General features: G+C 34.8%; 1 protein-coding gene across 1 annotated transcript in view; it reads left to right on the top strand.

Moving 5' to 3' along the window:
* The window catches only part of COL21A1 (collagen, type XXI, alpha 1), a 204,853-nt gene that overhangs the window by 5,403 nt on the left and 185,948 nt on the right, over positions 1–13,502 (top strand). Inside the window, exon 2 of the mRNA XM_012002053.1 lies at positions 11,320–11,393. The gene's annotated coding sequence lies outside the window, so the exon portion shown is untranslated. The remainder of the gene's footprint in view (positions 1–11,319; positions 11,394–13,502) is intronic.

The following is a 13,502-nucleotide window of genomic DNA, read 5'->3' as shown; positions in this document are numbered from 1 at the left end:
TTACAGTGTTATGCTACCCCTTAACTGTTTGTTTGTTTTCTGTGGGCTCGTATAATTGGATCAGTCAGAATCAAAAAAGATTTTTTTTTTTTTTTTTTTTTTTTTAAATTCAAAGTAAAATGTTCTAGTGAAGTTTGAGCTTTTTAGAAAGTTCTTTTAAAAAGATTCTTTGGAATTTTAGTGTTTTACATTAATTATGTGATGGGTAAATAAAAGCACTCAAAACTTATGTATTATATTTTTATGAGAACCTTTAAATTCATAAGTGATTCAATGGTAACAACTTATTAAAATACTAAATTAATATACTTTAACATTTTTAGACCTTGTTGTATATGTATTTTGCAACTTTATTAGGAAGAGAGAGTTTGGTTCCACTTATAGGGTGTGTCTAGGCACGTGTTTTCCAGCAGTATTCGGAAGATGGAATATTAAAGATAAAACATGGAGGAACATTCCTTGTTAATGTTCAGCCATTCATCACATAGCTATTAAGTGTCTACCAAGTGCTTGGCTATCTTAGGTAAAGGGGATTCAGACAAAAAGTTGCTAAGGTCTGTTTTAGATAGTCTGTTAATAGCCAATCTGCTGTTTCTTTTTTAAAAATGAAAAACTCCCTTTAATTTATTATTAAAAAATTATAGTTTGTAAATACCTTGAACAATGTAGAAGGCAAAAATGCTTCTAAATTAAATTTAAAAACCTCAACAAGCATAGCATGATGTATCACTGGATTTCTTAAACCATTTTTGATTGTCGTTTGACATGTTTATTAATCTTTAGAAAGTGTTCAATGTGGTTTGCAGTAATGTCTTGGCAACAAGTGGAGAGATTATCCCAGAGAGAAGCATTATGGAGAAGGTAAATACCCAGGGTGCTGAGAATCAGCCTGCTCTCCACCGTTTCCCTATTGATCATCACCTGTTCTCCTTGGCAGTTTACCTTTGGATCATTTTACAGCTCCTTTACTTTTTTCTCCTTGTTCGGGTTCCTTGTTAGCTAGCAACACTGGGCTAAGTTTTGAAATGACATAAAGAGAAATATCAACTGGGGAAGAGGGATGATATGTGTCTTAGTGAGCCCAGGCTGCTAAAATGAAATTCCATATAGCAGGTGGCTTAAACAACAGAAATTTATTTCTCATGTTTCTGGAGGCTAGGGAGTCGAAGATTAAGGTGCTGGTCAATTTGGCTTTTGAAAGGCCTCTATTTCTGGCTTACAGAGAGTGATCTTTTTGTTCTTTTCTCATGATGAAGAGAAGGAAAACAAACTCTCTGTCTATTTATAAGGGCCTACCCATCCTGAGGGCACCACTCTTGTGATCTAATTACCTCCCAAAGGCCTGGTCTTCAAATATCACCACGTTGGGAGTTGAGGCTTCCACACATGATTTTTGGGAGAGCAGCTTTCGGTTCATAGCAACATGATAATTGTTTTAACCAGAGTGGTATAGGAATGGGCAGAGTTCCTACTTGGGTGCCTATGGAATGAGGAGGGAGCAGGGTTGAAAGGGGAAAGTAAGATGCAGAGCTCTTAATGGAAGAGCTTAATTCAAACTCTTGTATTTTTGTAACGACAGAAAACATGTGAGTGTGACGACAGCAAACATGTGAGTGTGAAGTGTGAATAACAGCTACCTATAATCCAAATTATGTGTCATTTCTATACTACTATTTAGATAATATTAATATTGACGTGTCAAATACTAATTAAAGACCAAGAAGACCCTGGACCGGGAATTGGCTTCTCATCCAGCCTGCCACCAACTTACTGAGATGCTGGAAGCTTAGAAAAGCCTACAGTAAGGAGAGTGCTTGCAAAGTTCTCTTTCATTTTGCTATTTGTATGTTTTTCTTAGTTAAAAGAACCATTAGAGGCCATCATGGAACATCTAAAGGGTTGCATCTGAGAGCATCTTTTTATAGAGTTTAAGTCAACATGAAGTCATTGGATCCTTTAAGAAATCGGTCTACTGAGAAACGTAGGGTTTATTTATTCCTAAGATTCCTATTGAGGTACATCTTAGTTCATTTTATGCTGCTGTAACAAAATACTTGAGACTGGGTAATTTATAAAGAACAGAAATTTATTTCCTCACAGTTCTAGAGTCTGGAATCTAAGATCAAGGCACCAGCAGTTGTGTTGTCAGGTGGAAGCTGCTTCCAGGGTGGCGCCTCATGGCTGCACCGTCCAGAGGAGAGAAACACTGCATCCTCACCTGGTGGAAGGCTAAGGGCAAGCCAGCTGAAAGCTGCCTGAAACCTCTTTTATAATAGCTTTTCACAGTTCCCCGTGGCTGGGGAGGCCTGATAATCATGGTGGAAGGCAAATGACACATCTTGCCTGGTGGCAGACAGAGGAAATGAGAGCTAAGTGGAAGGGTTTTCCCCTTATAATACCATCAGATTCGTGAGGCTTATTCACCACCACGAGGACAATATCGGGGAAATCATCCCCATGATTCAATGATCTCCCACCAGGTCCCTCTCACAACACATTGGAATTATGGGATCTATAATTCAAGATGAGATTTGGGTGGGATACAGGCAAACCATATCAGGCTTTAATCCCTTCATATTGGAGGAGCCCTTATGGCCTAATCACCTCCTAAAGGCCTCACCCCATTAATACAATTACATTGGCATCATGTAAATTTTGGAGGGGACACATTGAAACCATAGGAACATACTTGAATGTTCACTGAAGATGGATGTTACTGTGAATGGTGAATAATAACAGCTTTTTCTTCCAAACAAATTGTAAATTCTTTTTCATGATGACTGATGACTAAACAAATTTATCTTTGACTTCTATGTGGAAACTATATAAAAATCTTTTTCATTGGTCTTTCCAACACTTGAAAAAATTTTAAATTCGAATTATGGCTTTTTGTTGGAAATCATGTTTATATGAGTAATCAAATTATATTTTTGAGCTCTAAATTATATGTTTCCCAAAATGTTGACAGTTGTGTTTGGGTTGTGAGATGATAGACTTTTTTATGCTTTTCTTTTGTTTTCTCATGTGTATTTTTAAATACATGTATTATTTTTATAATGCAAAATGAATACTTAGATACATGCTTTGTATATGGAAACATTTGGAATTATAATTTCAAATTCCCATAAAAGTGAGAGATAATGATTGTTAGAATGTGATTAATTCATGTTCCTATAATTCATAAAGTACATGTTGTACCAGATGTACTTTTAAATACCAGACACTAAATAGAGATGGCAACATCTGGGGAGAATGAAATAATTATTTCTAAAAAGTAGAAAATATTATTACTCCTTGTGAATGCCAAAAAAAGTTACATGCTCTAATACATTGAGGCCATATAGAGTAATAGCTAAGATTATGAGTGTTGTATGCTTGTGACTCTGACATTTATCACTTGTGTGACTTTGTGCATGGTGCTTGACCTTTTAAAGCTTAACTTGCTATCTGTCAAATGGGTATTCAGAGGACCTACTTCATAGTATGGTCAGAAGGGTTAAATAAAACAATGCACATAAACCTTTAGCATAAGGGCTGGCAGATACAAAGTACTCAGATTAGTTCAAATTAGTTATTATCATAAGTAATATTCTCCTAAGCTTTTTCTCACTTATATTTGAATTCCTCTGTTTTGGAAAGCTTGTTGCTTCTTGAGGTGAGAATATTCTTCACATAACTGAGGACCTGGAGCAGATGCAAATCCAGATTTTAGCCATTATCCACCTTGTACTTGGGAGAGGGAAGTGAGAATGTGGGAGAAAGGTGTCCGCTGAAGGTGGCAGGGCAGTGGCAGCTCTGACAAAAGCTTTCAAGCTAAAGCTTTGTGGCTGTAGGTGTTGATTCTAGGGTCCATGAGGCTGTCAGCCTTTTCCATAATGGCACAGTTGCAGGCACTGTGGTGGTTGGGTGAGATTAAGGGTATCGTCAGATCTTGCTAGTAACTGCAAGTGGTTTGTGGTGAGCTCCTGGATTTAGCGATTGTGGAAGCTTTTTTTTTTTTTTTTTTTTTTTTTAGAAGACTGCCCTGAGTTTCAGCATCCACTGCCTCCTCAGCAGGTGCCTTCATGTTTCTGCAGTCCAGATTTGCTGTATCAGTATAGCTATGCATTAATTTATCCATTCAACAAATATTTATTCAGCTTTTTCCAAAGATTTGATGAGGTGCTAGGGATGCAGCCCTGAATATGACATGATTCCTGTCCTCGAGCACTCAGTTTGTTGGTCAGTTTCCCCTTAGATTCTCTGGATGCCATGGTTGGTTGTCATATTACAAGGCTCCCAGCCCTAATCAATTGCTGCTTATAGTAGAGTACTTTGAGCAGGTTGTTGATTGTTCCATATCCAGTAATGCGAAGGCTTATAATTGGAATATGTTGTCAGATCCATGTTCTCCTCAAAACTGTGGTGAAGTCTGTGTATGTAATGTACATAAATTTTTACATGGTATTTAGACTAACCATGTAGTCTATTAAGCTAAAAATAAAACAAAAAAACATAATTGAATTGAATGAACTGAGGCTTTATAGAAGAAAGCCATGGAGGCACTGGGAGAATCAGAATCAATTACTTTTAGGATACATATCTCAGAATACTGGAAAAAATGTGAATATTTGACCTCTAAGTCATTCTAAATTAATTAAATGAATGTCCAGTTGCCTCTGTAGAATAGTTAGAGCCATTTATGTATGTGTGTTTCCTTAACTGTGCCTCTAAATGTTTTTAATTTTCAGGTGGAGAGTGTGATTTCACATTGGACATTTTTGGCCAGACTTACGACATTATTAAATGCTAAGGTTGACTAATTTATTAAGTGTACATTTTAAGTGATTCTATGCCATTTTGGATATGGTTGCTAAGTTAAATTCCAAATCTCCTTTCTAGTAATCTGTCATATTTTTGAGCCTTTGGCCTAAACAGCCTAAGCGGGATTAGAGAAGCAATTATATTTTTACATTTTGAAACTTGATTTGAACACTAATGACTTAATTTAAAACCTAAATGTGTTTATGCTTTCTACTTTATCTACTCTTTCATTTTATCCCTAAGGATTAGCATTTATCATAAAGTTAACTGAATAAAACATTTTCCTTTTTAAAAATTTCATTGTTTTAGTATTGCCAATGCTTAGACAGGGCAAACCTGTTTTACTTAAGGGAGTGTTCTCAGGTAATCAGGACAGTATAGAGCTGCAGACTTTTCAAGTTGCAATAAAGAAGACATGTAGCCCTGGTTCTTTAGAGTGCAATACTTTGCTACGGTCTATTACTGTAGACTCTAGAGAATTTTAAAATTTGGCTTTTTTTCCTTTCGAATTTTTTCTTTTCCTGGGATTTCTGTATTCTCAGAGCCATCTATTGATAGGTTCTCAAGTAAAAACGGGGAGGAAAAGGCAGATTTTGCTCTCATCAAAAACTGTAAGAATGGATTTCAGCTTTTATAACTATTGTTTTCAATAGGGAGTTGAGAAGTTTTAAATGCAAAACTATAGAAGATTTAAACTATCAAGATGGAGAGGCACCACCAGGAACTCCCAAATAGCCATTACTGTATATTTCATCACCTTCACAGCAAGGAGATATTGTCAGCTGTAAAAACATTGAATATATGCCATATGAAAAACAAGAGGAGCAGTGAGTAGACAAGTTTAATTTCAGTGGCCATTAGGTACTTAGTGGATTGAGGCAAGCCGTAGCCAGATTGCTTATCATACAGTTGTGAGATGGACTATGTGAAATACAATTTTTTTAGAAAGCAAACTAATACTCTGTTTAATTGAGTTCCATATGGTCTAATACTAGAGGTAAGCACTGTGGAAGATATGATCTGTTTTTCTCATGATTTGCTTCATGGAGAAGATGGGGCTTGACCCAGCCTTTTGAAGCGTGCTTCACTTTGAACAAATGGTTCTGTTTAGACACACTCTAGTTAACACAAGTCATAGGGCTGGCAGTATCTTACAAATTGTTGTTTGTGATACGAATATTGTTCATCCCAACAATACTTGATGCCTTCACCCCTCCCTATAGCATACATATTGAGCATACTTTCCAATATCAGACACCTCCAATGATGGGAAACTTTCTATTTTAGGGAAATCCTCATCTATTGAAAACATTTTTCTTAAACTGAAAAGCTTCTCCCTGGAGTTTCCAGGTTTTGGACCTAATTGTGTACTTTGGGAGTGACAGAAACAAGCCTTATTTCTTTTTCAATGTTCCCAGTATTTGAAGACAGCTAATATGATGCCCCAAGTGGAACATCATATTCTGAAACCACTTCTTTGAGATGGTTTGTATTTGTATCTCCACTCTGGTCAGCCTTCCCTAAACACATTCAGTTTTGATCTCTCTGGCCATTGGTGGCTGAGTAGAAAGGATATAGCCCTGTTCTTTTCTCAATGTAGTTCAAGAGCAAATTAATTCTTGACATCCAGTTCACACGAATGAATTCAATTTGGCATCAGCTAAGACCATTTAGTCTACTCAGACCTGCTGCTGTTAAGCCACTTTATTCCCAATGAGCATTCTACAATCCTAATTTTGGATCCCAGAAGTTTTGTATTTCTTTTGAATTTTGCTTTGTTGCAGTGATCTATTATTTATTCAGTTGATTTTTTTTTTGTCCAAAGTCTTCTATTCCATCAGTTAGTCATCTTTCAAGGTTTGCTTTGTCTAGAAATTTAATTTGCAAGCTATCATCTTCCCTCATTCAAATTATGAATAACCAATTAGACAGGGCGAAGCATAGAACTCTAAAATATACCACCAGAAACCTCCTACTAGGCTGACCTCAGGTGTTATTCTTCATTAGGGGGCCATTTAAATAGTCTTATATCCAACTTACATTAATTCATTTTCATTTTTGAACTATCATGAACAGTATTCCCCCGATGTCAGCCTAGTGCAGCTATCAAAGAAGTACAGGTTAGTTTTATACGATCTATTTTTGGCACTTAGCAAGCACTGCGGAGTGTTCAGTGACTCATTCCTTTTGTAAGTTTTGTAAGTGCTCACAAATAGGAATGAGGCTTAGAATATTAAACAATCAGAAAAGCCAGAACATCAGCCAAGTGGAGTGGGTTTAGATCCAGTCAAAATAGCTGTGCATACACAATCTGTACAGCAACCCTGCTTTGTACCAGCTGAGTATAGGCCTGGTTCACAATTGTTTTTAACCTTCAGGCTTGTGGGTTTACCAGAGGCATATATATACGTTGATATTCATAGCTATTTATGTTCCCTTTTGCCTCCCATTTCTTTATTGTATATACAAGATTACTTATACTAAGTTTCTGTAAGTTTATGGTGTTTATTACCTAGACCCTGAACATTAATCTATAAGCCACAAATTAAAGTGTGTTTTGAGATAAGCCTTAGAACTAGGAATGGAAATGGCCTAAGGGACTCAATGTAACTTGCCTAGTAGGAATGGAAGGTTTAGGTGTAGAGAAGTAGGAAATAAGATGTTTCATGATGCAGGAACTGAAGTCCTTGAGTGGAAGCAATCACTGAAGCAGGGGAAGATGTTGTGCTTTCTGGATGAGGGGCAGTGTTCAGTTGTCTAAGAATACATTTGTAAATAGCCTGACAAAAACAAAAAGGCCAAAAGAAAATGACCAATCAAGAGAAAGGATAGCTTTTAAGAGATGGATATGAAAAAGCACGAGAAGAGTGCTCATACATTAAGAGGGTGTGATTTCTAAGCAGACGAAGATAAAGGAGAGAAGTGTGAGAGTATGGGTGAGGGAGCTATTGAATTGGGAAATGAGGAGGTCATTACTCTTCAGGTGAGCATTTCCACTGGTGATGGAGATGAAAGTGCATGTTTTTTGTATTTTAGAAAAAAAATCCTAAATGTGTACTATTAGGGAAAACATTGCCTTTTGTATCGTTTATGAAGCAGTGTTAAAAATGATGTTTAACAGTAAATGTGTCTTTAGATATAATAGAAAATATAGAAAGTAAATAACTTCATGGGAAATGTTCATGACAAAGTATTAAAAAAAATGGTTACAGTTTCATAACTTATTTCTTAGGAAATGTATCTTTTATAAATATGAAGTATTCCTTTTGATCCTGTTTAACATTTTTGCTTTGAATTCTATTTTTCATACTGTATTTATGTTATTTTATTAGTGTTTACCTAGTAAATTATATTTCTCCCCTTTATATTAAACATTTTCTGTCAATGAGTTTTAGGTGGATTTCTTGTAAACAGCATATACAAAGACTTAAAAAAATACAATTTCAAATTTTTCTGGATTCCAAACAGGCAAATTTAACCCATTAAACTTTATTATGATTGCTAATATGTTTGGACTTTTTCCTTAAAGTTTACTAATGTTTTCTGTTTTTACCATGCTTTCTTGTTTTTTGTTATAGCTATTTTTTTTTCTGTTATTTGGAATTGTTTGCTTTATTTTCCTTTTCTACCAGTTATCTCTGGAAGTTATAATCCTATTTATATCATAATTTTTATAATTATATTTCTATGTATTAACTAAAACATATTTTCCTATTAATGGCTGATTGGTATTGATTACCCCCTCATTGTTTTTAGCTTCACTTTTATGATAAGAAGTCTCTAGACAATCTAAATTTTATTTCTTTTTAGGCATCCTGCCCATCCCCCAAACCCTTAGGTTTTTTTGCTCTATTCTTTGAATTATAACTTTTCACAAAAATATGAAATAGGTCTTTTTTTGCCTATTCAAGCAGCTTGATGTTTGTAACGCTTTTTCAGTTTGAAGATTCAAATGTTAATTTAGCACTGAAATTTTTTCCTTTACCATTTCTCTCCTATATTTCTCCATATGTCTCTTTTTAGTTTTTTCTTCTGAATATTCTTTTGAAATGTTCTGTAAAATCTGTGTTCTTTTGCATTGTAATCTGGTAGAAGTCTTCAACTTGATTTTCCATCTAGCTATTTCCATCTTCAACTGTATCCATTATTAAGTTTTTAATTTTCTGAGATGCTAATTGATTCTTTTTCTTTTTATTCACTAATATTCTTACATATATATTTGAATTCTCAATTAGATTTAAATGAGTCATTTTACTGTTATTAACTGTTTCTATGGCTGTTAATGTATTCATAGAGTTCATGGTTTTTCTTCATGTTGCTGGTTTTTATTGATATTTGTTCACTCTTATTTGTATGCCTGTTTTTGTGTTTGCAATTTTGTATTTAAAACTATCTGGAGCTTGCCCCCAATAATTATAAAGTTGGGCAACGTATTAGTGTCTTATTTATTGGATATGGCTGCTTACTGCTTCTCTTGGGTTTTGCTAGTGGGGAAGCTACCTGGGGCCTGTCTTGTCAATCTAGTCTAAGTGCCCAAACTCATAGATTACTGTGGATACAAATAGAAAGAGTTGCACTGTGTTCAAGAGGCCACTCTTCCTCATTTGTGTAAAGTATATCCTTCTCTGAAAGCCACCTACTTCTGTCAGAGCTCTTTTCTTCCTCCTGCTCTGAGAATTCTTTTTCTTCCAGCTCTGAGTATTATTGTTCTTCTAGTCTTCCCAGCAATGTAGGCTATGGAGTTGTAGAGGTATCACATTCAGTGTTAGTCTGACAATATTCTAAAGCACCTGTAATTATAGAAAGGAACAAGAGTCATTTTGATATCTGCTTTATTACTTCTACCATGTGGTGAACATTTTGGACCAAGCAATATGTGGCTCTGGGGATCTTGTTTGCAGTTTCTTCTGAAAAGCATTTGGATGATGTAGTAAAATAAGAGCATCTCCTTTTGGATAAAGTCTGACATATTGTAATTCTGAGACTGCACTTGGCAGATGCTTGAGAAATGTCTGGTTTTCAGGATGAACGAAGTCCAGTGCAGCTGTTTCTGCTTTACACCATTGCATCTGAAAGTCTGTATAACAGAACGTAACCAACTGACTTTGGAGTGCACAATGAGATAGGAGAGTTTCCCACCTCATGAATCTCCTGCTTTGTAGGAAGCAAACTTGATAACAATACTGTCTTGAGTTTATATAACATGACCCCTTTTAGAGATCTATTCTGCAAGAATTTTTCTAAATATTTAACGACAGTATTAATGTTTGTAATTCACTTTGTCACACTAGTCTAACATAGCAGAGTTTAAAATGTCTTTTTAAACATTGCATATTGTTCTTGTTTTCTAAGATGTGAGCCAAAATATTTACTAACTAGAATGTTTTTTAGTTCTCTTGAGTTGCTTTTTCCTAGGATATTTTCATTGTTTACTCAGTTGAAAGTACAGTATTGTCAGTTTTTAGAACGTCAGATATAGTTTTATTCAAATATAAGAATAAGACACATTCCAGTGCCCAATTATATGTCTTCCCCAACTCTCCACAATTTAAGGTTATGTGTACTAGTTCTCTCTTGCCATCCCACTTAGCAGATAGTTAACATTTGACTGTGGTATTCATTTGCTAACTTTTTTTGTGTGTGTTGAAAACAATGTCAAATAGTTTAAGAAATCTCGTATGTTGGAGTCCTAAACCATATACTGCAAGAATTCAGCTGGATTTTTGTAGTGCTTGTTACTCATTTAAAAGAAAGCACATTTTCATGGGATTATTTTTCATCTTGATAGCTTAGCAATCAAAAAGCTTATGAAAAGAGAATGATCTGAATGTTACTGTGTATGTCTTTTGGAGCTCTTTAAAAGTAATAGAACTAGGATAGGTATTATAATTTTGATCATAAAATGTTAATTATAGAAAATTCATAACATATTAGTTCTAGTGTATTCAGTTTGAATAATGAAAAGAAATGACTTTTTTTGCAGCTTTAGAAAGATGATTATTAACCATGTATTTACTAGTATACATAATCAGTAAAATATTTAAGACAATGGAACTGTAGCCAGTTGGAAATGGAAGAGATTCTCAAATTCGCTTATCTTCTCACCCCCTGGTTTTACAGAGGAGTTACTGAAGTCTAGCCAGGCTTGTTTTCTTGCTCAAATCCCTGCAATGTCTTAGTAGCCTTGGTTGGGATACAGAGAGTCTAGTTCCCAGTACTATTCTCTTTTACCCACACGTAGCTGAGTAACGCCAGGAAGGAACTGAATATTGTGACTCATCACTTTTAAAAAAGTTGCTGTTACCAAACTGAATATAATGCTTCCTTTATTAACAAATGCAGGATGTTTATCATTTTTCCATACCAGAGCTTCCTTTTATATGGTAAGAAATTGCACACTAAGTTATTTTTGAGGATAATCTTTTTATTTTCCATTCTTTTAAACATAGTCATGTTTTATTTGGGTCTGCTGAATGTCAGGATGGTATTAATTCACATTGATTGTTACTTCCTCAGGAAACCTCTTCTGGCATCCTTAGTAAGTGGCATTAGAGTTATCTGGGAGGTAAAAGAAGATTGTACCATGTGAGGTGTGTTTTATTCTTGGCTGGTCAGCAAGCATTTTTCCTGTAGAAACAAAAGATTGGCTTTTGAACTGGTGGTGCTATGAAGGGTAGGTAGGAAAAAGCATGGAAGTTTATTTGAGGGAAGGGTAGAAAACATTGATTGGAGCTCGTATATTTAAGTAAGCAATTATAAACCTTTCACATGGGTAATAGAAACTAAGAGTTAAGATGAATTTATTTTGGAAATGAAAAATTTGAAACAAAATTGATAAATGCCATGTTTCCCATAAACATGTACAGCTAGTGTATTTCAAATTTGTGTTTTCTCAGTTGAAAATAAGAAATAAAAGATTTACAATTGTGCATATTAAGCATGTGATAAGGAGTTAGATACTTATACAAAAGGTATTTTGCAATTATGGTTTTGAGTTGAGCTTTCTTCCCTTAAACATCAAAAAATAAGTAAGCCTGATAAAAATCATCACCTTATAAAACATGACAATACTTTATGTTAATAGCAATACAAACTAAAAACAATTATATTACAATTCATCCTGGTCAAGGATACCATTTGAATTAATATATAAAATATATCTATTCCTTCAAAAAATAAAATGAGGCTGTACGGAAATAAGAAAAACTTTGGAAACTTGACTTATTTATTTTAGGGTAAATAAAATGTAATTATACTCTTAGCACTTAAAGGATGCTAAAAATTGAGTTTGCTTTATGATATTTCTCAACTGATTTATCATTGAGAGACCATACTATTAAAGAAAGAGTAAAACTTTGACTGAGTTCTTTGAAATTGATACAAGATTTCCCCAGCCTTTCAGAGTCACAGGGCACTGGACTAGAAAAACCCAGTATGCAAATTGTTATGTTTCCATATATGTGGCTTAGTTGGGACTCCCATAGGAAAATGACTTTCAATTTTTTTTACAGGACCCACAGAAAGAAATACATTTTACACTGTGACACATCTGTATTTATTCGAAATATGTGTATCAAATATATCACAATATTTACTTTTGTACATGCAATGTGCTCTGACATTTTCTTTTCCGTTCCATTCTATTAAACACTATTGATCATAGACCACCGAGTTGATTTCAAGATCAACCAACAGATCATGATTTGCCTTTTAAAAAGCACTACCATAAAAATCCCTCCAGTTTTTTGTCACTGCTGGTGGTGGTGGTGTTGGAGGGGATGAATTTGTAGTTATAGGAGATCCTTATTAGTTCTGTTTGTCAAATAAATTTCAGGTACACAGTCAGATTATATTTTCTGGCCTCATGATACTCATGGCCAATAAGTTGAGTGGAAATTAACATATATTTCTGCACTGGAGCATTTCATTTTCGGTGTGAGAACCTCCAGAGCTCTTTACCCTTGCCTTGGAAAATGACCATACTCCTCAGACTCAATCCTAAAATAAGGAATGTGGAGCAGAGCCACTAGACAGCTCATAGTGGACATAGAGTATAAGCAAAAAATAAATGTTTGTTGTTATAAGGCACAACAATTTTTGGATATATTTGTTACTCAGCATAATCTAACCTCTTATGGTTAGTGTAGGATAATTCAATTATGTGTTTTGCTGGTGGAGCAATCTCCTTTTGAGATATTAGCTTTATCTAAAACACATGTAAGTTTAAAAATATGTTTATTATTTCTGATTTTAAAATAATGCATATTCTGTTGTTGTTTTTGAGACAGGGTCTCTCTCTATTGCCCAGGCTAGAGTGCCACAGTACAATTCAAACTCCTGGGCTCAATGGTTCTGTCGCCTCAGGGTCCTGAGTATCCAGGACTACAGGCATGAGCCACCATGCTCAGCTAATTAATTTTTTTTTTTTTTTTTTTTGTAGAGACAGTGTTTCTCTGTATTGCCCAGGCTGGGCTCGAACTCCCGACCTCAAGCAATTCTCTTGCCTCTCAGCCTTCTAAAGTGCTGAGATTCCAGGTATGAGCCACCATACCCAGCCAAAATAATGCATATTTTTTTTATAGAAAAGTTGGAAAACATCAAAAAATAAAAATTACATATCCATAATGCTATTATCTGAAAGTAATAATTTTTGACATTTCTATGAAAGATATAATATCACGTAATTAGCTTACTATATA

The sequence above is a fragment of the Mandrillus leucophaeus genome, unplaced genomic scaffold (genome assembly GCF_000951045.1).
Source record: "Mandrillus leucophaeus isolate KB7577 unplaced genomic scaffold, Mleu.le_1.0 Scaffold676, whole genome shotgun sequence".
Lineage (NCBI taxonomy): Eukaryota > Metazoa > Chordata > Mammalia > Primates > Cercopithecidae > Mandrillus > Mandrillus leucophaeus.
This window is presented reverse-complemented; position numbering and strand designations above follow the sequence as displayed.